Source organism: Scylla paramamosain, chromosome 15 (assembly GCF_035594125.1).
Source record: "Scylla paramamosain isolate STU-SP2022 chromosome 15, ASM3559412v1, whole genome shotgun sequence".
In the NCBI taxonomy this organism is placed as follows: domain Eukaryota; kingdom Metazoa; phylum Arthropoda; class Malacostraca; order Decapoda; family Portunidae; genus Scylla; species Scylla paramamosain.
The window spans coordinates 14,546,012-14,566,601 of NC_087165.1; the positions used below are offsets into that span (position 1 = coordinate 14,546,012).

At 46.8% G+C, this 20,590-nt stretch overlaps 1 protein-coding gene across 1 annotated transcript in view; it reads right to left on the reverse strand.

The window, feature by feature from the left end:
- The window catches only part of LOC135107494 (max-interacting protein 1-like), a 37,520-nt gene extending 17,345 nt beyond the window's left edge, over window positions 1-20,175 (reverse strand). The window contains exon 1 of the mRNA XM_064017442.1: window positions 20,152-20,175. The gene's annotated coding sequence lies outside the window, so the exon portion shown is untranslated. The remainder of the gene's footprint in view (window positions 1-20,151) is intronic.
- Between the last annotated feature and the right edge of the window lie 415 nt (window positions 20,176-20,590).

Genomic DNA, 20,590 nt, shown 5'->3' on the forward strand with positions numbered 1-20,590 from the left:
AGCCGTGCGGTGATTGGGCGGTGTGACTTTTATGTGACGTCATGAAGCCCTGGCAGTGAGAGAGAGAGAGAGAGAGAGAGAGAGAGAGAGAGAGAGAGAGAGAGAGAGAGAGAGAGAGAGAGAGAGAGAGAGAGAGAGAGAATGCTTGTCATGAGCAATCTTAATAGTTAGTTATAGTGGTGGTGGTGGTGGTGGTGGTGGTGGTGGTGTAGTAGTAGTAGTAGTAGTAGTAGTAGTAGTAGTAGTAGTAGTAGTAGTAGTAGTAGTAGTAGTAGTAGTATATGTTGCTGTTGTTATTGTTGTTTTCTAAAGGTTTACGTCAGTTCCAAGTGCCATCACCATCATCACCATTTCCTCCTTCTCCATCTTCACCATCATTATCATTATCATCATCATCGCCCCCTCCTCCTCCTCCTCCTCCTCCTTCATTAATTTTCTCCTTCTCCTCTTTTCGTTTTTTTTTCTTTTAATCTCTCTCTCTCTCTCTCTCTCTCTCTCTCTCTCTCTCTCTCTCTCTCTCTCTCTCTCTCTCTCTCTCTCTCTCTCTCTCCCTCGTTGTTCTTTGATGAAAAATGAGTGAAGTAATAATGAGAGAGAGAGAGAGAGAGAGAGAGAGAGAGAGAGAGAGAGAGAGAGAGAGAGAGAGAGAGAGAGAGAGAGAGAGAGAGAGAGAGAGAGAGAGAGAGAGATGGAAATGAGGCCGAGTGGAGGAGATGTGAGGGAGGAGGGAAGAGGGAGGAGGGAAGGCTGGAAGGAGGAGGACCAGAGCAGAAGAGGGGCCTCACACAATATGAGTGTTGAAGTGCCGTCAGAAGTATTACACAAGGAGGAGGAGGAGGAGGAGGAGGAGGAGGAGGAGGAGGAGGAGAAAACAAGACAGAAAGAAGGGGAAGAAAAAGAGGAAAAAATTAAGAATAAGACCACGACGAAAAAATAAATAAATAAATAAAAGTGGAAGAGGAAAAAACAAGAAATCTTAAGAAAAGGAGGAAGAGGAAAAGATGGAAAAGGAGAAGGAAGAAGAAGAAGAAGAAGAAGAAGAAGAAGAAGAAGAAGAAGAAGAAGAAGAAGAAGAAGAAGAAGAAGAAGAAGAAGAAGAAGAAGAAGAAGAAGAAGAAGAAGAAGAAGAAGAAGAAGAAGAAGAAGAAGAAGAAGAAGAAGAAGAAGAAGAAGAAGAAGGGAACGAAAAAAGGAAAAGAGAGGAATAAAGTCGAGAATAAGACCACGACGAGGAAAAGAAATAAAAGTGAGAGGAAAAGAGAACAAGAAATCTTAAGAAAAGAAGGAGGAGGAGGAGGAGGAGGGCAGACACTCCACACCATCTTCTTTAAGGTTCCTCCTCACCTTAAACTCTCCACACCTGACTGACCAATGGGATGCTTTGTTTACATGGATACGACCAATCAGCGCCGGTCTTACTTCACCCACATCGACCAATGACAAACAAACACTCTCTCTCTCTCTCTCTCTCTCTCTCTCTCTCTCTCTCTCTCTCTCTCTCTCTCTCTCTCTCTCTCTCTCTCTGAACTAGTATTGTTCTTATGATTATTATTTCTTGTAGTTGTTGTTATTGATGATGTTGTTGTTGTTGTTGTTGTTGTTGTTGTTGTTGTTGTTGTTGTTGTTCTTTGTTGTTGTTGTTTTTGTTGTTGTTGTTGTTGTTGTTCTTTGTTGTTGTTGTTGTTGTTGTTGTTGTTGTTACTGAAGCAAAACACACCTTTAGAACACACAAAGGTCAAGAGTCAGGGGTCACTTAGCGGACTCAAAGTTCTCTCTCTCTCTCTCTCTCTCTCTCTCTCTCTCTCTCTCTCTCTCTCTCTCTCTCTCTCTGCAATACTTACATTAAATCATTCTCATTTTCGAGAAAAGAGCAGGATCAAGGGTGTGAGTACAACAACAACAACAACAACAACAACAACAACAACAACAACAACAACAACAACAACAACAACAACAACAACAACAACAACAACAACAACAACAACAACAACAACAACAACAACAACAACAACAACAACAACAACAACAACAACAACAACAACAACAACAACAACAACAACAACAACAACAACAACAACAACAACAACAACAACAACAACAACAACAACAACAACAACAACAACAACAACAACAACAACAACAACAACAACAACAACAACAACAACTACTACTACTACTACTACTACTACTACTACTACTACTACTACTACTACTACTACTACTACTACTACTACTACTACTACTACTACTACTACTACTACTACTACTACTACTACTACTACTACTACTACTACTACTACTACTACAACAGCGAGAGAGACTCCTGCTGTTTGCTTTCACATAAACCAAAGAAGACAAGACACAAGTCAGAAGAAAAAGAAGAAGAAGAAGAAGAAGAAGAAAGAATGTGAACTAATCAGCAGGCACCTTAACGTTCCTTCGCTTGGGGAGTGTGAATGTGGCTGGGTTGCGGGAGGGGCCACAGAGACACAACCTTATGGGGTGGGGTGGGGCGGGGCGGGGCGGGGCGGGGCGGGACGTCAGGGTGTCCAGGGAGAGAAACGGAATGAAAGGCTTTAGCTGCCAGTATAAACTTTAGCCTTGGGAAGATGGTCAGGAAATGCATGAAAACGTGCGGGGAATGTGGCGCGGCCGGACCACCTGTGAGGGGGCGGGGCGGTGGGGCAGCCGAGGCAGGGAAGCAGGCGAGGCAGGCATGCATGTCTGTCTCCCAGATTCGTGTCAGTGACAACAGGCCAGATAACAGCCAATGATGGGTGCAATTCCGCGGCGTGAAGGAAGGGAGCGAAGAAATACTTCGATAGAACCACATTATGAGAGGAATGAGGGTAACAATGCCAGGTTGTCTTTTCTTTTTTTTTTTTTCCTTGGCTAAAAATATTGAATTCAGACCTTACATACGTGCTCAGAAAGAAGGTTCGTTTGGTATGCATAGGAAGGATACGGACCACCACCGAAACACACGGAATAGTTTCACAAAACGTGGTCAGATCGACAGATGAAACGAAGTGAAGGCACTGAAAGCTGCAACGTTGCCCGTCCTCTATTTTTCTGTTCCATTTGTTAAGCCATTGAGACGCAAAAGAAAGGTTGGGAGCTCTGCTGCTAGCCCGCCTGGAGATCTAACTTCCTGTTGAACCAGAGGTTTGATAAATGATTTTCAAGTGACGTAGAATTATCAGCACTGGAGGGTGCAAGACTCCATGGAGCATGAGAGAGAGAGAGAGAGAGAGAGAGAGAGAGAGAGAGAGAGAGAGAGAGAGAGAGAGAGAGAGAGAGAGAGAGAGAGAGAGAGAGAGAGAGAGAGAGAGAGAGAGAGAGAGAGAGAGAGAGAGAGAGAGAGAGAGAGAGAAAAAAGAAAGCCATTCATGGAAAAAATAGAGTGGGTGACAAGTGAACCCTACGGAGCAGCAGCGTTAATAGAGTTTGGTGAGGAACAATGGCCATCTATCTCTACCGTGATAGAAGCCGCGGAAAGGAAATTGGGAGCAGGAAAAGAGAGAATGGAATCGGCAGAATTCGTAACATGTACATTTCAGCTAAATGTATCAAAAGCTTTACGCAGGATTCATCTTATCCATAATAGTATTGCCTTCACCATGGCTTCCTTCAACTGCATGCTTACCACCTCCTGTCATTTTTCTTCCTTCCTTCCCCTTTTTTTCCACTGCTTTCATAATATGAAAGGGACCGAAAGGAAAAGGACAGGATGATATTATCATCCTGTCCTTTTCCTTCCTTCCTTCCTTCCTTCTCTCCTGCCTTTACATTAGTACTATCTGTTATTCCTCCTCCCTCCTTCTCTCCCTCCCTCCGCGTGTATCTGTAACAGTACATTTGCTGATGATGAGTTTTGCGGCGCAGCGAGACTCAGGAACGGGGCTCGCCTTCACTTTGGATCGAGTTCGACAGTTTCAATTATGTCGACTATTCAGGATAAGAACCACCAGGCCTGAATGTTGCACAGAATTACATAAGTTGACCAAACAGCAACAAAACTTTCGGTCCCTGCCTGGCTGTTTGGTAGGGAGGGAGGGAGGGAGGGAGGGAGGGAGAGAGGAAGGAAGGAAGGAAGGAAGGAAGGAAGGAAGGAAGGAAGGAAGGAAGGAAGGAAGGAAGGAAAGAAGGAAGGAAGGAAAGCCTACTTGTTTTTATTATTATTATTATTATTATTATTATTATTATTATTATTATTATTATTATTATAATAGTATCATTACAAAATCTGTAGAGAATGTAAATACGTATGCCGAAGTCAACCTCATGTGCTTGTTGGTATTCAGAGAGAGAGAGAGAGAGAGAGAGAGAGAGAGAGAGAGAGAGAGAGAGAGAGAGAGAGAGAGAGAGAGAGAGAGAGAGAGAGAGAGAGAGAGAGACTTGCAAAGCATCATATTCTTCGTGTGTTGTTTTCCGTTCGTTGCTTTGACCTTGGAATTTTTTGCTTCACAGTAGGTGCAGTTACATTCCCAGAATAATTTTCGAGTCGATTTAAATCTGTTAATCTTCAAAACAAGTCTAATGTTAATTCCCTGAGTAAGAATAATAATCATCAATATTTCAAGGTCTTTCCCTTTATGAAGGTGCTCCATCACGCAGTCCCTCCGACGCGTCACGGGCAACGACAGTGGTAAGCGCGCTCTGCCTGTCTGTCTTTCCGTGTATCTTGCATTTTCCCTCACTTGGACAACACTGTCATAATTCAAAGCGGTATGATTAATAACCTCCGTCAAAGTTAACCAAGAAAACAACAACTCCCGTCTGTGTGAAAAGCCAACATGAAAAGCCCTAGTTGAGGATGCAGCGCGAGGCGAAGCAGGACTGGCATGTGGATGAGTTCCCACACAGTGACCTTCTTGCTCACACTGTGACCGCCGCTCACTGAACAGCGCAGTCTCTGTTATTTTCCTTCCGGAAATTTTATGCAGCATTACTGTATACGACTTCCAAGTGTTTCCTAAAAAGACAGCAAGCGCTCCAAAAACCAAAATGTGTGTGACGCAGCGAGCAGGCCAGATTGTGCTGGGGAGTTGCTGGCAGCACGCGGTGAGGGGAGGGATGCTCAGTGTGTGTGCTGTAATGGTGCTGCCGTGCTTAGGGCGCACCTCGTTCCGGGCTGGGGATGACACACTGCATGCTTGCGGCGCTGTGTGGTGCAGGTCAAGTGGTGCACCGGCAGGGAAAGGCAGTCAGTATTGCAAAATGTTATTACGATGTAGGGTTTGTGGGACAGATGTTTTAATGGTGAGTGTCAGGCAGCACCGCGCCTTGATGCTGCACGGCCCAGGTGACCTCCCACCAGAGAACACTGTGCCCCTGGAGAGTGTCTTCCCTCGGGTGGCATGGCGCTCCTCATCAGGTCTGACTGGAAAATGTAGAGACCAAATGTTTCTCACAAACGTCAATTTATCTCCTACCTAAGCCTTTCCACAGGGTGCAGGTGAGGCCACAGCTGCTCTCCCTGCCTGGCCACAACGACAAAAAAGGAAGATCACTGGATGCCCACCACGCTTGTATGATTTGATGCCGCGCCTGATGAGCCCCAGGAAATTACCGCTACCAACGCACTCCCTATGTGACGGAAAGACACATCCATATGGTGTGTGTGTGTGTGATTCTCTCTCTCTCTCTCTCTCTCTCTCTCTCTCTCTCTCTCTCTCTCTCTCTCTCTCTCTCTCTCTCTCTCTCACACACACACACACACACACACACACACACACACACACACACACACACACACACACACACATTCTTGCTCTCCCCATTTCTACCTCAATGGAAGTTAATCACCAGGAAGTTTAGCGGCACCACCGCCAATATATGGAGCCCGAGGCGATACAGCGGCCGGGGTCACAGGGTCCGCTCCAGCTGCCGCCGCCGCCGCCGCCGCCGCCGCCGCCGCCGCCACTACTACCATTACCGCCACCAACACTTTCATTATCTCATTACCAAAATTATCGCTACTCGCTAAGCTCAATACCATCAGTCATCACCATGATCTCTAACCATGAGTGTCACTACCACTCTACCAGCACCAGCACCATCACCATCACCATCACCACCTCCACCACCACTACCACCACCATCACCACCACCACAACCAGCATCACCACCACAAATATTCTTCGCACCTGTTGTCCTTCCTCCTCCTCCGTTAATGAGATGTTAATGACCTGACAGGTGTGTCCCCTTCCCCTTCCCCGACACCATACACAAACACACACACACACACGCACAACCAAGCTCCATCCACGAACGTTTGTTTGTCTCAGCTCGGCCTGTCTCATCCCGCCGCCGCCGCCACCACCACCACCACCACCACTACTGCCCTCCCTTGCCCAGAATCGAAGAACCCGTTGAGGAGAGGAATGGAGTGGGGGCGGAGGCGGGAGGATGCGAGCGGTCGAGAGAGAGAGAGAGAGAGAGTAGTGGTGGTGGTGGTGGAGAGCGTGCGAGTATCTGACCTAGTTTCCTCAGCTACACAAAGAGAATGAAGGTGCCGCGATGCCACCAGCTGCTGCTTCTGCTACTACTACTGCTACTGCTGCTGCTCTTCTGCTCTTCCTTTACCTCTCCCTCTTCTCCTCCTCCTCCTCCTCCTCCTCTTCAGCTCTTCTATTGTATCTCTGCCTCTTCTCCTCCTCTTCTTCCTCTACCTCCCTCCCCCTGTGCTCTTCCTCCTCTTCTTTTCCTCTTCTGCTCTTCTACCTCTCCCTCTTCTACTCTTCCTCTACCTCTCCCTCTTTTCCTTCTCCTCTTCCCCTCTTCGTCTACTTCTTCCTGTCCTCCTCCTCCTCCTCCTTTTCTCCTCTTCTGCTCTTCATCTACCTCTCCCTGGCCTCCTCTTCTTCCTCTCTTCTGCTCTTCTACCTCTCCCTGTTCTCTTCCTCCTATTCCTCTACGTTTCCCTGGCCTCCCCTTCCCCTCTTCTGCTCTCCCTTTACTTCTCCTCGCCCTCCTCCTCCTCTTTCCCCTCTTCCCCACCTCTTCCACTTTCTGCAATCACTCTCTACCACACCCCTGAGACCCCAACAACTACACTTCCTCCACTGGTGCCTCCACTACTGGCAGGTTGCGCTACGCCCCTCGCCCGCGTGTCACTCAGCTGGCGCCGGTGGTCCCAAGGAGAGGCGAGGTCATTGACTCCAACACGACGCCTCCCCCCACCCAAAGAACGCCCACCACACCCTATATGGGACCACTGGAGGAAAGGTGGTGGTGGGCAGGATGGATGGAGGAAGGAGGGAGGGACAGACAGGAAGAAAAGGAAGGTAGTTGGTGTATTACATTCAAGTGCGTATGTGTAGGGAGGGAGGGAGGAAGAGATGGAGGGAGGGAGGGAAAGGGGGAAGAGAGAGAGAGAGAGAGAGAGAGAGAGAGAGAGAGAGAGAGAGAGAGAGAGAGAGAGAGAGAGAGAGAGAGAGAGAGAGAGAGAGAGAGAGAATGAATGAATGAATGAATGAATGAATGAATAAATTAATGAATGAAGGAAGGAATGAATGAATGAATGAAGGAAGGAAGGAAGGAAGGAAGGAAGGAAGGAAGGAAGGAAGAGAGAAACAGTACACGTGCATATAAGTGAAAAAAAGTAGCTTAGGAAGAAAAAGAAAACGGGAAAAAAGTAAGACGAGAAAATACAAGTGTACACAATGAAGTGAAATCGGAATGAGAAGTGTTTAAAAATGCTATAGAAAAAGAAGGAAAAAAAAAAAAAAGGAGAGAGATCGAGACAGAGGGAAGTGGGCGAAGAAAAAAAGGACACAAGTGTTTATAATAGAGTGAAACCATATTGTGAGAAGTTTTGAAATGTTTCAGGAAGGGTTGTGGGAAGAGAGGCTGCCTACCGAGGAGTGCTGGGAAGTGACACAGAGACTAAGGCCAGTATTCATAAACGCTTTGCTCTCTCACCACTACTATTTTCAAAAGGCCACAAAGATGATTACTCGTGTTCTCAAGACTATTTCTTCCGTCAATAATGTAGAAATCTTGTCAAATGTGTTACCAGAACCATGAAAACGTCATTAAAAACCCGTGTAGTTTCAATTAGAGCCGTTTTGCTAGTGTAAGCGCGGCGCAGAAATGTTTCAGAATCTGGCTGACTGTGTGGGAACGGTAGGGACGCAGCTGTGATTACAAGGGATATTTCAGGGAATTTCACAGCGGATTTCAAACAAGAACATAATTTGACAGTCCTTACTAAGCTGTTTCATTTCATTACACTACACTAACTATCGGAGAAAACTTATTACCGTACAGAAGAGAAGGAAAGTGTGATCTGCAGCTACGATTATTTGTAGTGAGGAGGAATCTGAATGTCTGCTAGTGTGGTAAAGTGGTGGTGGACACAACGCAGGTGGAGGCGAAGTGTGCAGGGCTCAGCAAACTTGGGAGAGCAAGGAATGGTGGAGTAGCAGGAGCTGGACACGTGAGAAAGGGAGGAATGACAGGAGAATGCTACGTGTGGGTGGGTGGGTGGGTGGGTGTGTGTGTGTGTGTGTGTGTGAGAGAGAGAGAGAGAGAGAGAGAGAGAGAGAGAGAGAGAGAGAGAGAGAGAGAGAGAGAGAGAGAGAGAGAGAGAGAGAGAGAGAGAGAGAGAGAGAGAGAGAGAGAGAGAGAGAGAGAGGAACCCTTTAACGTCACCACGCCAATTAGATTTTACGTTGTGAATGGTCAGACAAGAGCCACATCACTCTCCTTCTCTCCCTCTCTCTCTCTTCCTCTCTCCCTACATCTCCAATTCCTCTCCATCTCGCCTCCCAGATTTCTTTTTTCCCCTTTACTTCTCCCTTTCTTTTCCTCCCATCCCCTGTTTTCTATTTCCTTTACTCGCCTTACTCCTCTTCCCTTTCTCTCAATTTCCTCCCCCTCTCACTTCCCTTCCTCTCCTCTCCTCTCCTCTCCTCTCCCTCAAGTTAGGTAGTTCAGGAGAGCGCAATGGCCCGCTAGCAACATCCCCAACCTCTCACTTTCTTCCCCCATTTTCTCCTTTCCCCTTCCCTACCTCCTCTTTCCAGTCCCCTTCCCCCACCACCCCCCTCTCTTTCTCCTTTCCAGCGTCAGGCACAGAGCACGAAAGGATTTTTGGTTCAGTCTACACTTTTTTTTCTTTATTTTTTTCACTGTACCAACGTGAATGTACCCCAGAGTAAGAGGAGAAGGAATAAAAGTAGAGGGGGAGGAGAGGAGAGGAGAGGAAATGGATGATGTAGAAAGGGAAGAGGAGAGAGTAAAGGAGTGGGATGGAAGGAAAGAATAGTAAGAGGAAGGAAATAAAGAAATAAAGAAAAGAAAGGGAAATGAATGAGAGGATGAGAAAAGGGAAGGTATAGGAAGAAAAGGAAAATTTGGAGGAATGTGGAGAAGCAGGAAAAAAATACACGAACAGAAGAGAAACGAAGAAGAGAAGGAAAGAAAGAAAGAAAGGAAGAAGAAGAAGAAGAAGAAGAAGAAGAAGAAGAAGAAGAAGAAGAAGAAGAAGAAGAAGAAGAAGAAGAAGAAGAAGAAGACCCATGAAAATCCGTGAAGTACCACAGTAACAAGGAAAGAAAAGAAAGAAAGAAAGAAGAAAGGAAAAAGAAAGAAAGAAAGAAAGAAAGAAAGAAAGAAAGAAAGAAAGAAAGAAAAGAAAGAAAGAAAGGATCAGAAAATGCTATGCTCTCAATTTTTACGCATAAATTTGTCTTCCTCTTAGTTCGTGAGTCAGTTGTTGTCAGTCTTGCTATCTGTTTATCAACCGTCTATCTCTCCGTCTGTCTGTTTGCTTGTCTGCCTATTTGTCTGGCTGTCTGTCTGTTGTCCATACATTTGTGCAGGCGTCCGTGCGTCTCTCTCTCTCTCTCTCTCTCTCTCTCTCTCTCTCTCTCTCTCTCTCTCTCTCTCTCTCTCTCTCTCTCTATATATATATATATATATATATATATATATATATATATATATATATATATATATATATATATCTCCGTAACGAGAGAGAGAGAGAGAGAGAGAGAGAGAGAGAGAGAGAGAGAGAGAGAGAGAGAGAGAGAGAGAGAGAGAGAGAGAGAGAGAGAGGAAAAGTGAGTTATTTCTAAAATGATGCAGGGAAGACGAAGGAGAGGAGGAGGGCAGTGACTGGAGGGAGATAGGAGGAGGAGGAGAAGGAGGAGGAGGAGGAGGAGGAGGAGGAGGAGGAGGAGGAGGAGGAGGAGGAGGAGGAGGAGGAGAATATATGGCAGGGATATATGGGAAGATAAATAGGAAGGGATAATGGGTGTAGGGGGGTGAAGGGAGGATAGAAACGGGGTGTGTTTGGCCCTATCTCAAATGTAATCACTCGTTTATGAGGTGTAAAGGTGTGCTACTACTACCATCACCACCACCATCACCACCACCATCACCATCACCACCACTATCACCACCACAACTGCCTTTACCAACAAAATTACTCTTTCCTACTACCACCACCACCGCCGCCGCTGCCGCCGCTCCATGCATTGCAAATCCTCAGACCGTGAAAGCTGTAAAAGTGAGTGTTTTGTCTCCCGCGGCGGTAATAATGGTGTTAAGATGAAGGAAATGAGGATGAAGGCGACGACGCAACAGAAGGAGAGGAGAAGAGAGGAGAGGAGAGGAGAGAAGAGGAGAGGAGAGAGGAGAGGAGGAAGACAAGGAGAGGGAGAAGGAGACGGATGAGAAGAGAAAAAAACGTAGCTGATTTCATTATCATTATCGTCATCAGCATTATTCAAATAACTCTTGAACAGGCGATAAAATACCATCCGTGTGTGTGTGTGTGTGTGTGTGTGTGTGTGTGTGTGTGTGTGTGTGTGTGTGTGTGTGTGTGTGTGTGTGTGTGTGTGTGTGTGTGTGTGTGTGCATGAGAGCTGTAACCTGGGCTAACCTGCCGTGTACTGCATGAGTTGCCTCCCTCCTCCTCCTCCTCCTCCTGCTGCCTCAACACGCCGGGAACATCGATACCAGGGCTGCCAACACGCCTCGCTGCCCCAGTTTCACATCCACCACACAACACACTCCACCACGCCGTTCCTGCACCCACTTCCGTCATCCACCTGCCACGCATCCACCAAGCCTCTCTCCTTCCTTGCACCTCGAGGAGATTGTCCCCATGGACCTCCTGGGGACGGGGTGAGCGGCCGGGTCCCTGTTGGCAGCCGTGTCGTACTGTCACTTCGGGCAAGGAAATCCTCAATGGGCGACACGGGTCCTCAGCGCCTCGTTCTCTGCATTCGCCCTTGAGTGTCGCTCCTCGCTTGGGATACACACTTTTTGACTTAACTTTTTTTTCACTATTTTCTTCATTCTTTTTTTTCGGCAGGAGGAAAAGCGACGGCGTAGATTTTCGTGACGGCGAGAGTGGACGCGGGAACCTTGTGGAAAGTTGTGTACGTGGTGGTGGTGGTGGTGGTGGTGGTGGTGGTGCAGGGCTGTCGTCCTCGAGGCCCTGATGGGATTTATTTGATTTTCAGTAGAGATTCAGTCATCCTTGCACTCCCTGACCCTCACTCTCTCCCTACCCCCTCGCTGCTCTCACTCCCTCTCCCTTCTCCCTCAGCGACACACACGCCTCACTTTCAATTTCCATGTATGCAGTTCTTGCTGTCTTCATTCATCTCCTTCATCTTCACCATCACCACCACCACCACTACTACTAACACCACCACCACCACCACCGTGAACATAACTGCCTATAATTCCACCTTAAGACTCTAAAAATCAGCGTAATCTCTCCTAACAGATTTATAAAGGAGGTCTTACCATGCCTTAACTTTCAACACACACCACCACAACGCTACTCAGGCGAGGAACAAAATAAACCTCAACTCATTAAAGGTCCCGGCTTCCAGTTCGCTCATACACTATATCTGGCCAACGGAAATATGTAGACCGGAACATCAATTGGTCATCAGATGTATACCACCACCAACACCACCTATGCCACCACCATCACCACCAGAGTCCCTTACTGTCACCACAACGTTCTCTGCACCACCACCACCACCACCACCACCACCACCACCCCAGCATTAACAATCCCACCATCTCGAAAACATATGACAGCCTCAATTTACCACAGTCTCTCTCTCTCTCTCTCTCTCTCTCTCTCTCTCTCTCTCTCTCTCTCTCTCTCTCTCTCTCTCTCTCTCTCTCTCTCTCTCTCTTCCTTCCCTCCGTCCTTCCTTGTTTCCTTCCCTCCACTCTCCACCTGCAGCTCCGCACACCTCCCCGCCGCGCACCCTTCCGACACCTCATAATTATCACCTCTGGATCAAGGGGAGGAACACAGGTGAGGTGAGGCAAGGTGAGCGGAGATTTACTAGGGAGATATCGTGGTGGTGGTGGTGGTGGCTATGGTGGTGGTGGTGGTGGTGTCGCCGTCAGCACTACAAATAAGGAAATATCAAAGAGGTAATATCCACACTGGGATGAGAAGGAAATATATTGCCCAGAGAGAGAGAGAGAGAGAGAGAGAGAGAGAGAGAGAGAGAGAGAGAGAGAGAGAGAGAGAGAGAGAGAGAGAGAATATTACCTGCTCTCGTTTATCATTTTCAACCTTATTTTTTCCTTATTTTCTTTTACGCTCAGTTGCTTCTTGTTTCTTTTTCTTTCTTTCTTTCTTTCTTTCTTTCTTCCAGACGAGGCACGCGAGTCAGTATTATTTGTTAAGCGAGGAATGAAGTTAAGGGGAAAAAAATACGCAGGTGTGCGCTGTGGTGATGTTACAAGAAATAATAATAATAATAATAATAATAATAATAATAATAATAATAATAATAATAATAATAATAATAATAATAATAATAATAAGATGATGATGATGATGATGATGATGATGATGATGATGATGATGATGATGATGATGAGGAGGAGGAGGAGGAGGAGGAGGAGGAGGAGGAGGAGGAGGAGGAAAAGAAGACACAGAAATGCTCAAAAAGTTCGAATATTAAAAGTTTCAAAGAAGTGAGAGAGAGAGAGAGAGAGAGAGAGAGAGAGAGAGAGAGAGAGAGAGAGAGAGAGAGAGAGAGAGAGAGAGAGAGAGAGACTTGAAATCCACAAATTGTACATAATAATGCATAAAAAAAAATTGTATTGCTTTTAAAAATACAAATAAATAAAGGTACTTGATATCCAAATAAATAACTAATGATCTAAGTAAATAGGTAAGTAAATAAGTAATTAAGCAACATAAAAAAATAAGGGAAGCTGCAAGAAGCCATCAGGCCTATACGTGGCAGTCCCTGAATGAAACCAACTAACTACATAACAAACAAACCAAACTACACAGGCACATAAATAAATAGACTGATAAATAAATAAATAAATAAATAGGTAAATAAATAAACGTATCATCAGGCAGGGAGAACAAACCAGCACAAATAATAATAATAATAATAATAATAATAATAATAATAATAATAATAATAATAATAATAATAATAAGGCGAGCTTCTTCATTTAACAGTAAGTGGTAAGTCAGCACCGTAGAGAGAAACACAGTCCTGCCTTGCCTTCCCTTCCTTTCCCTTCCCTGCTCCTCTTCCCTTCCTGTGGCGCTTTTTCCCCTCATTAACTGACTTTCTTACGCCTCCCTCCCTCCCTCCCTTCCATCCTTCCTTCCTTCCTTCCTTCCTTCCTCGAGCTCAGAGAACGAATGCGGACGGAGAGAAGATAAAAATGGAGAAAAGAAATAAAAAAAAGTAATAAGATAGAATTAGATTAGTACCTGTAGACAGTGAATTGCGTTTCTTATTCGTCTGTGATCAGATTACACCGTGCTTGTCTTGCTGACTGGACGCCGCCTCTTTGTTCTTGCCAGAGAGAAAGATGGGAGGAGAAAGAGTGAAATGAGGGAAGGGTAGAGGCGGAATGAGGAAAGAAGGACAGAGGGAAAGATAAGAATGGAAGATGGGAGAAGAAAGAAAGGAATGAGGAAAGGGTAGAGTGAAGGAATGATAAGAGAGGGAAGATAAGAAGGATAGAGAGAGGGAATAGGGAAATACAGAGATAGAAATGGGAGGAATAAGAAAAGATAAGAAAGAAGGGACAAGGAAGAGAGGGAGGTGAGGAAACAAGGACTGATTGATAGATTCACTGATTGGTCTTCGGCGCTGCTGGAAGGAAGGAGGAAAGGAGGGAAAGGGGCGGTGAAGGATAAAACTAAAGGAAAAATGGAGGGAAAGGAAATAAGGAGAATGGGAGGGAGAGAGAGAAAGAGGGGGGAAAATAATGAAAGAAGTGAAGAGATAAATGAGGCAAGGAGGGATGGGTTGGAAAAGAGAAGGAATAAATGAAGGAAGGAAGGAAGGAAGAAGGGAGGGAAAAAGGAAGGAAGGCAGCAATCAGGAACGCAGAGATGATGGAAGGAATTAAAGCAGAAGGGAAGGAAGAAAGGAAAGAAGGAAGGAAGGAAGGAAGGAAGGAAGGAAGGAAGGAAGAAAGGAAAGTGGTAGTGAGGATTGCAAATAAAAACAAAGGAAAAATAGAAGAAAACAACAAAAACAAGACTAAATTAATCACATTCATTCCGTCTTCTTTCAGTGATCATTCCTCTTCCACCTTCAGTCTTACAATACACAACAAAACGTGTCTTCCACCTTTTCTTTAGATTCCTCTTGCTCCTCTTCCTTTTATTCGTTTCTTCCACCTTTTATCCTCTCTCTTCTATATTCCCTTCAAAGCTTCTGATATTGTGCATCCTCCCTTTCCTCCTACACCCACTCTTCTTCTTCTTCTTCTTCTTCTTCTTCTTCTTCTTCTTCTTCTTCTTCGTCTTCCTCCTCCTCCTCCTCCTCCTCCTCCTCCTCCTCCTCCTCCTCCTCCTCCTCCTCCTCCTCCTCCTCCTCTTCTTCCCTCTCACCAGACTCAATACTTACAATTACAATTCGGTTCCTTGTGATTTTAGAGAATCGAGATCTCCTCCTCCTCCTCCTCCTCCTCCTCCTCCTCCTCCTCCTCCTCCTCCTCCTCCTCCTCCTCCTCCTCCTCTTCCTCCTACTTCTTTCTCCCTCCGCTTCCTCCTTCAATTCTCTTTACTGCTTTTTTGCTTCTTTTTACTTCTTTTTCCCCTTCCTCCTCCTTCTGCCTCCTCTTTCCAGCAATTTCTTGTTTTTATTCTGTCCTTTCTTCTTCTCTTCCTTGTGCCTTCTCCTTTCATTATTTTTCTTCTTCCTCTTCCTTCTCCTCGTTCTCCTTCACTTACTGAATCCTTTCCCAATTGTTCTTTTGGTTGTCTTCTTTCCTTTTCTTCTTCTCATTCTCCTATGCCTTATTCTATACCATTTTTTTTTTCAAGTTATTCTTTAAATCTTATCCCTCTTTCTTCTTATTCTTACTCTCCTCCTTCTCTTCCTCTCCTTCATTCTCCTATTCCTACCTCTTTTATCTTGTTTTCTCATCCTTATTCTCATTCTGCTATTTTTCTCTTCTTCCCCTCGCTCTCCCACTCATTCTTATAACTTGTAATCTTCTTCTTCTTCTTCTTCTACTTCTTCTACTCCTCCTCCTCCTCCTCCTCCAGTTAGGGATTGCAAGTAATGGCGTGAGAATATTGCCTTCGGATCAGACCCCAAGCAGTCAGTAATGTTTTGATTGCTCTCTCTCTCTCTCTCTCTCTCTCTCTCTCTCTCTCTCTCTCTCTCTCTCTCTCTCTCTCTCTCTCTCTCTCTCTCTCCCAGGACAAAACACTCCACTGGATTCATCGCGGTGGTTAACTTCCTTTCCATACCTCATAAATAAGACCCAGGAGGAGAAGGAGGAGGAGGAGGAGGAGGAGGAGGAGGAAAGATGGAATTGAAGATGAGAAAAACAATATACTATGTTTAAAAAGTCAGGAGGAGGAGGAGGAGGATGAGGATGAGGATGAGGAAGAGGAGGAGGAGGAGGAGGAGGAGGAGGAGGAGGAGGAGGAGGAGAGAATGAAAATTTTGGAGGAAAAGTAAACTTCCGAGAGAAAAAAAAAAAAAAAAGGAATCAGAAGAGGCGGTGGATGAGAACCAATCAGCAGGCGAGGGACGGGGAAGCGGGAGGGCAGCTGGCCAATCACACGGCAGCGGCGGCAAACAATTAGCCAATCAGGGTGCGGTGTTTAGATTCCCAACAATCCATCCGACGCCAAACACAACAACCTCCCGCGCCGTTGCCTTTTATTTTATTCATTTTTTCTCCTTCCTTTTTTCCTTTTCCTTCTCTCCGATGCACACTAGTAGTAGTAGTAGTAGTAGTAGTAGTAGTAGTAGTAGTAGTAGTAGTAGTAGTAGTAGTAGTAGTAAGCTTCTTCTAAAAATCTAGTCTCAGTACCGTCAGTTAAGGGAGGGGAGCACGTCTACGTAAGCCTCCCAAGAAATAACCCTACTGGCCGGCAGACCTCTAAGCCACAGAAACTAGCCGGCAGGCCTCAGGGTGCAAGACTTAAAAAGAAGGAGGAGGAAGAGGAGGAGGAGGAGGAGGAGGAGTAATAATAATAATAATAATAATAATAAGAAGAAGAAGAAGAAGAAGAAGAAGAAGAAGAAGAAGAAGAAGAAGAAGAAGAAGAAGAAGAAGAAGAAGAAGAAGAAGAAGAAGAAGAAGAAGAAGAAGAAGAAGAAGAAGAAGAAGAAGGTGGAGGATTGATGAGGGATGATTGGGGTACATTTTCGTCAACACGTGAACTTCGCATTTTCTATTACGAGCGTTGAGTTACGTCCTACTGCTCCACTGTCACCACCACCGCTGCCGCCACCACCACCACCACCACCACCTCTACCACTGCATCACAGCTTTTGGTGCGTTATACATGGCGTTGTGTGTGTGTGTGTGTGTGTGTGTGTGTGTGTGTGTGTGTGTGTGTGTGTGTGTGTGTGTGTGTGTGTTATTGAGATCTAGCCACACAACTTCTCTTGAACCCTCCTTCTCCTCCTCCTCCTCTTTCTCCGTCCTCCTCCTCCCACAGTCGTTGCCGTCACAAGGGGCATCCTAACACTCTTCAAACTTCTCACAGCTCCTCCCGTGCCTCCCCCTCGCCTCCTTCCCTCCTTCACCGCCGCCAGGGACGCCCAGCACCCTTCAAGCCCCGATGGATGTGGATTCGAGAGTTCCTTACTGCCCTCAAAAGGTTCTCAAAATATTCGTCCTGCGTGTCCTCAGGAGGCGCTGACGCAGCAACGGCACTGCGACGAGGACGTCTGTGTGTGTGTGTGTGTGTGTGTGTGTGTGTGTGTGTGTGTGTGTGTGTGTGTGTGTGTGTGTGTGTGTGTGTGAGAATGACACTGTGGGAGGAGCCTTCGCCTTTACCATCCCGCATCTCTTTGGATCACATGGCGTAGCTTTTCACAAACAGCATCGTAAAGGGCAAAGGGTCATACACTTCATTGTTCTTCCATTGTATTCCTTTGCTACACGAAACGGAGAGGCGAGGCCCTGAGTGTGTGGGTGAGGGTTCCAGTGTGGGGTGCAGACCGCTGCGATAAGATTCGATCGCTGAGTTCCAAAGAGCGGGACTGAGAGCGCGGGAGTGGAATGGAGAGAGCCAGCTAGAGTGCTCAGGCGGAATTGGGATCGAGTATGCTAGAGTAAAACTCGGATTCCTCAAGTCATCTGGAAGTTAAATGGCTGGAGTGGGCAGGGGGTGACACATGCTGGAGTGCTGAAGCGGAGTGGGGAAGGTCACAGTATGCTAAAATGGGATTCAGATTCCCGTAGATTTAAAAAGAAGACGTATGACATTTCACGAGGTGGAGTAAAACTGAGTGCTGTGAGAGAGGTGAAGTGGTGCTCGGTGCTGACAGGATCCGGCACTGCGGTGGCGGACGCGGCGAGGGAGTGAGTGCTCGTCTACTGACACTTTACCTTTAAGCACATTAATCACGGTGTCGTCCATCTAATCGCCAACATTAATCACCAGGCAAAAAACCCTTGAATCCCCCACCACGCAGCAGCCAAATGCCTCCACACCCCTCTCACCCCCAATACCGGCCGGTACTGTGCCTGTGGGAGTGTGAAGAAGGAGCTGTGCAGTGCCAGGCGAGAGGAGCTGCAGTACTGGCATAAGAGAGTACAGTTAAGTATACACCTGGCACGAAGTTGTGATATCTCGAGCTGCATACGTGTTCTGGCAAAGGAGGGAAGGTGTTAAAGTGTTCGGTGGGAGATACAAGACCTGGCAAGGGTTACAGTACCTGGCAAGAGCTACAGAACCTGGCGAGGCTCTGCAATCAGTACCTGGCAGAGAGAGAGGGAGAGGAAGTGGAGGAGGAGCAGGAGGAGGATGGAGAGGGGAAAGAAATTAAACGGAGGAAGTGAAGGAAGAGCAGTATCAAAAGGAGGAGGAGGAGGAGGAGGAGGAGGAGGAGGAGGAGGAGGAGGAGGAGGAGGAGGAGGAGGAGGAGGAGGAGGAGGAGGAAGATACTGACTACAGGAAGAAAGAGTGAGAAAGAAATATTAGGAGGGTAAGGAAAGGATGTGGAAAGAAAAAATGCAATTAATGGAGAGAGAGAGAGAGAGAGAGAGAGAGAGAGAGAGAGAGAGAGAGAGAGAGAGAGAGAGAGAGAGAGAGAGAGAGAGAGAGAGAGAGAGAGAGAGAGAGAGAGAGAGAGAGAGAGATGAAAGATACGGAGAAAGGTAACGAAGGAGGGACTTATAGAGAGGAGGAGGAGGAGGAGGAGGAAAGAAGTGAACGCCCTCTATAAGCACCAGCTCGCTACATCTTTATCCTCCTCCTCTTCCTCCTTCTCCCTCACTCTTTTTTTCCATGTTTACTTAATTTCGCTGCTTTCCTTTCCTCTTCTTCGCCTTCCCGGATCTCAAGGAATAAGGAGGAGGAGGAGGAGGAGGAGGAGGAGGAGGAGGAGGAGGAGGAGGAGGAGGAGGAGGAGGAGGAGGAGGAGGAGGAAGATTGGTAGTTTATCCTCCTACCTTCTCTGTTTCAATATCCTTCGAGTTTTTGACCGTGCCCTGTTAAACGAGAGAGAGAGAGAGAGAGAGAGAGAGAGAGAGAGAGAGAGAGAGAGAGAGAGAGAGAGAGAGAGAGAGAGAGAGAGAGAGAGAGAGAGAGAGAGAGAGAGAGAGAGAGAGAGAGAGAGAGAGAGGGAGGGGGAGGGGGAGCTAGAGGAGGCGGAGGGCAGTGACGTCACGGCCCAGCTGATCGATCAAAACAAACTGAGAGGAGCGTCGACGAGCAATACGTAGGTTTAGCCTCCAGCCACTCTCTCTCTCTCTCTCTCTCTCTCTCTCTCTCTCTCTCTCTCTCTCTCTCTCTCTCTCTCTCTCTCTCTCTCTCTCTCTCTCTCTCTCTCTCTCTCTCCAATTCGCTAGCTCTTTCTGTCTCGCATTACACTCCTCCACTCTCCGCAGCGAGCCTCCCTCCTTCCTTCCATCTCTCGTATTTCCTCCTCCTCCATCTCCCCGTCACCTCATCTCTCTCTCTCTCTCTCTCTCTCTCTCTCTCTCTCTCTCTCTCTCTCTCTCTCTCTCTCTCTCTCTTATAATTTGTTCTTTTCCGATTTTTTTTTCTCTATTTTCATCCCCTTCTCTTTTTCCCTCCTCCTTTTCCTCCTCCAGGTGGTGCTCCTCCTGCCCTCGCCCCTGGAGGTCACGGGGTCACATGATGCGCGAGGCCACGTGAGCACCCCGGCCGCCATATTGAACACGTGGGTGGTTCGCCATTCCCCATTGGCTGAGCAGCATCAAGGTGACCAATACGCGACAGGTTTACCGCGCCACAACCCTGCCCTCACCCAATCACAAATCTTGAGGCAGGACGAGATACATACACCGTGGAGAGGAGGAGGAGGAGGAGGAGGAGGAGGAGGAGGAGGAGGAGGAGGAGGAGGAGGAGGAGGAGGAGGAGGAGGAGGAGGAGGCGGAGGAGGAGGAGGAGGAGGAGGGAGTGGAAAAAGAAGGGAGTAAAAATAGAGGGAAGAAAAACAGGATTTACGAGAGAGAGAGAGAGAGAGAGAGAGAGAGAGAGAGAGAGAGAGAGAGAGAGAGAGAGAGAGAGAGAGAGAGAGAGAGAGAGAGAGAGAGAGAGGCATGGATGAAGTGTGGCTATTTTGCGTTATTTCTCTTCCCTGGAGTGTGTGCGATGAAGGAGAGAGGAGTGGTGGGATGAGGATGGGGGTGGGGGTGTCACGGCGGGGCATGCGACCTTTAAGTCCTCACCTGGAGGCAGCCACGCCCGCCGCACCTGCCACAGGGTCTTACCTGTGGGGGAGGAAGAAAGGTAATTAGTCTCCGTGAATAGACACACTTCTTATCTATATTTACGACAGCCACCCGAGGGCACGTCGTGATCCACCTGTCTCTATACCTGGCTGAGATTCTCCTTGACCTAACCTAACATGATCTTTCCTGTCGATATAAAAGATGCGATCTTTTCCCTAACCTAACCTAGCTAACATAAATAAAGCCTAGTCTATTCTAATGAAAGGTACCTTAACCTGGTCCAACTTAACCTAACCTAATCAATCCTAACCTAACCTGGCCTGACCTGACCTAGACTAACTTAACCACACCCAATCCTCGCCCTGTCACACTCAACCAAGCTTCAAAATGGAACACAAAATGGAAGTAGCGACTGAACACCTTACCTTGCTGCGGA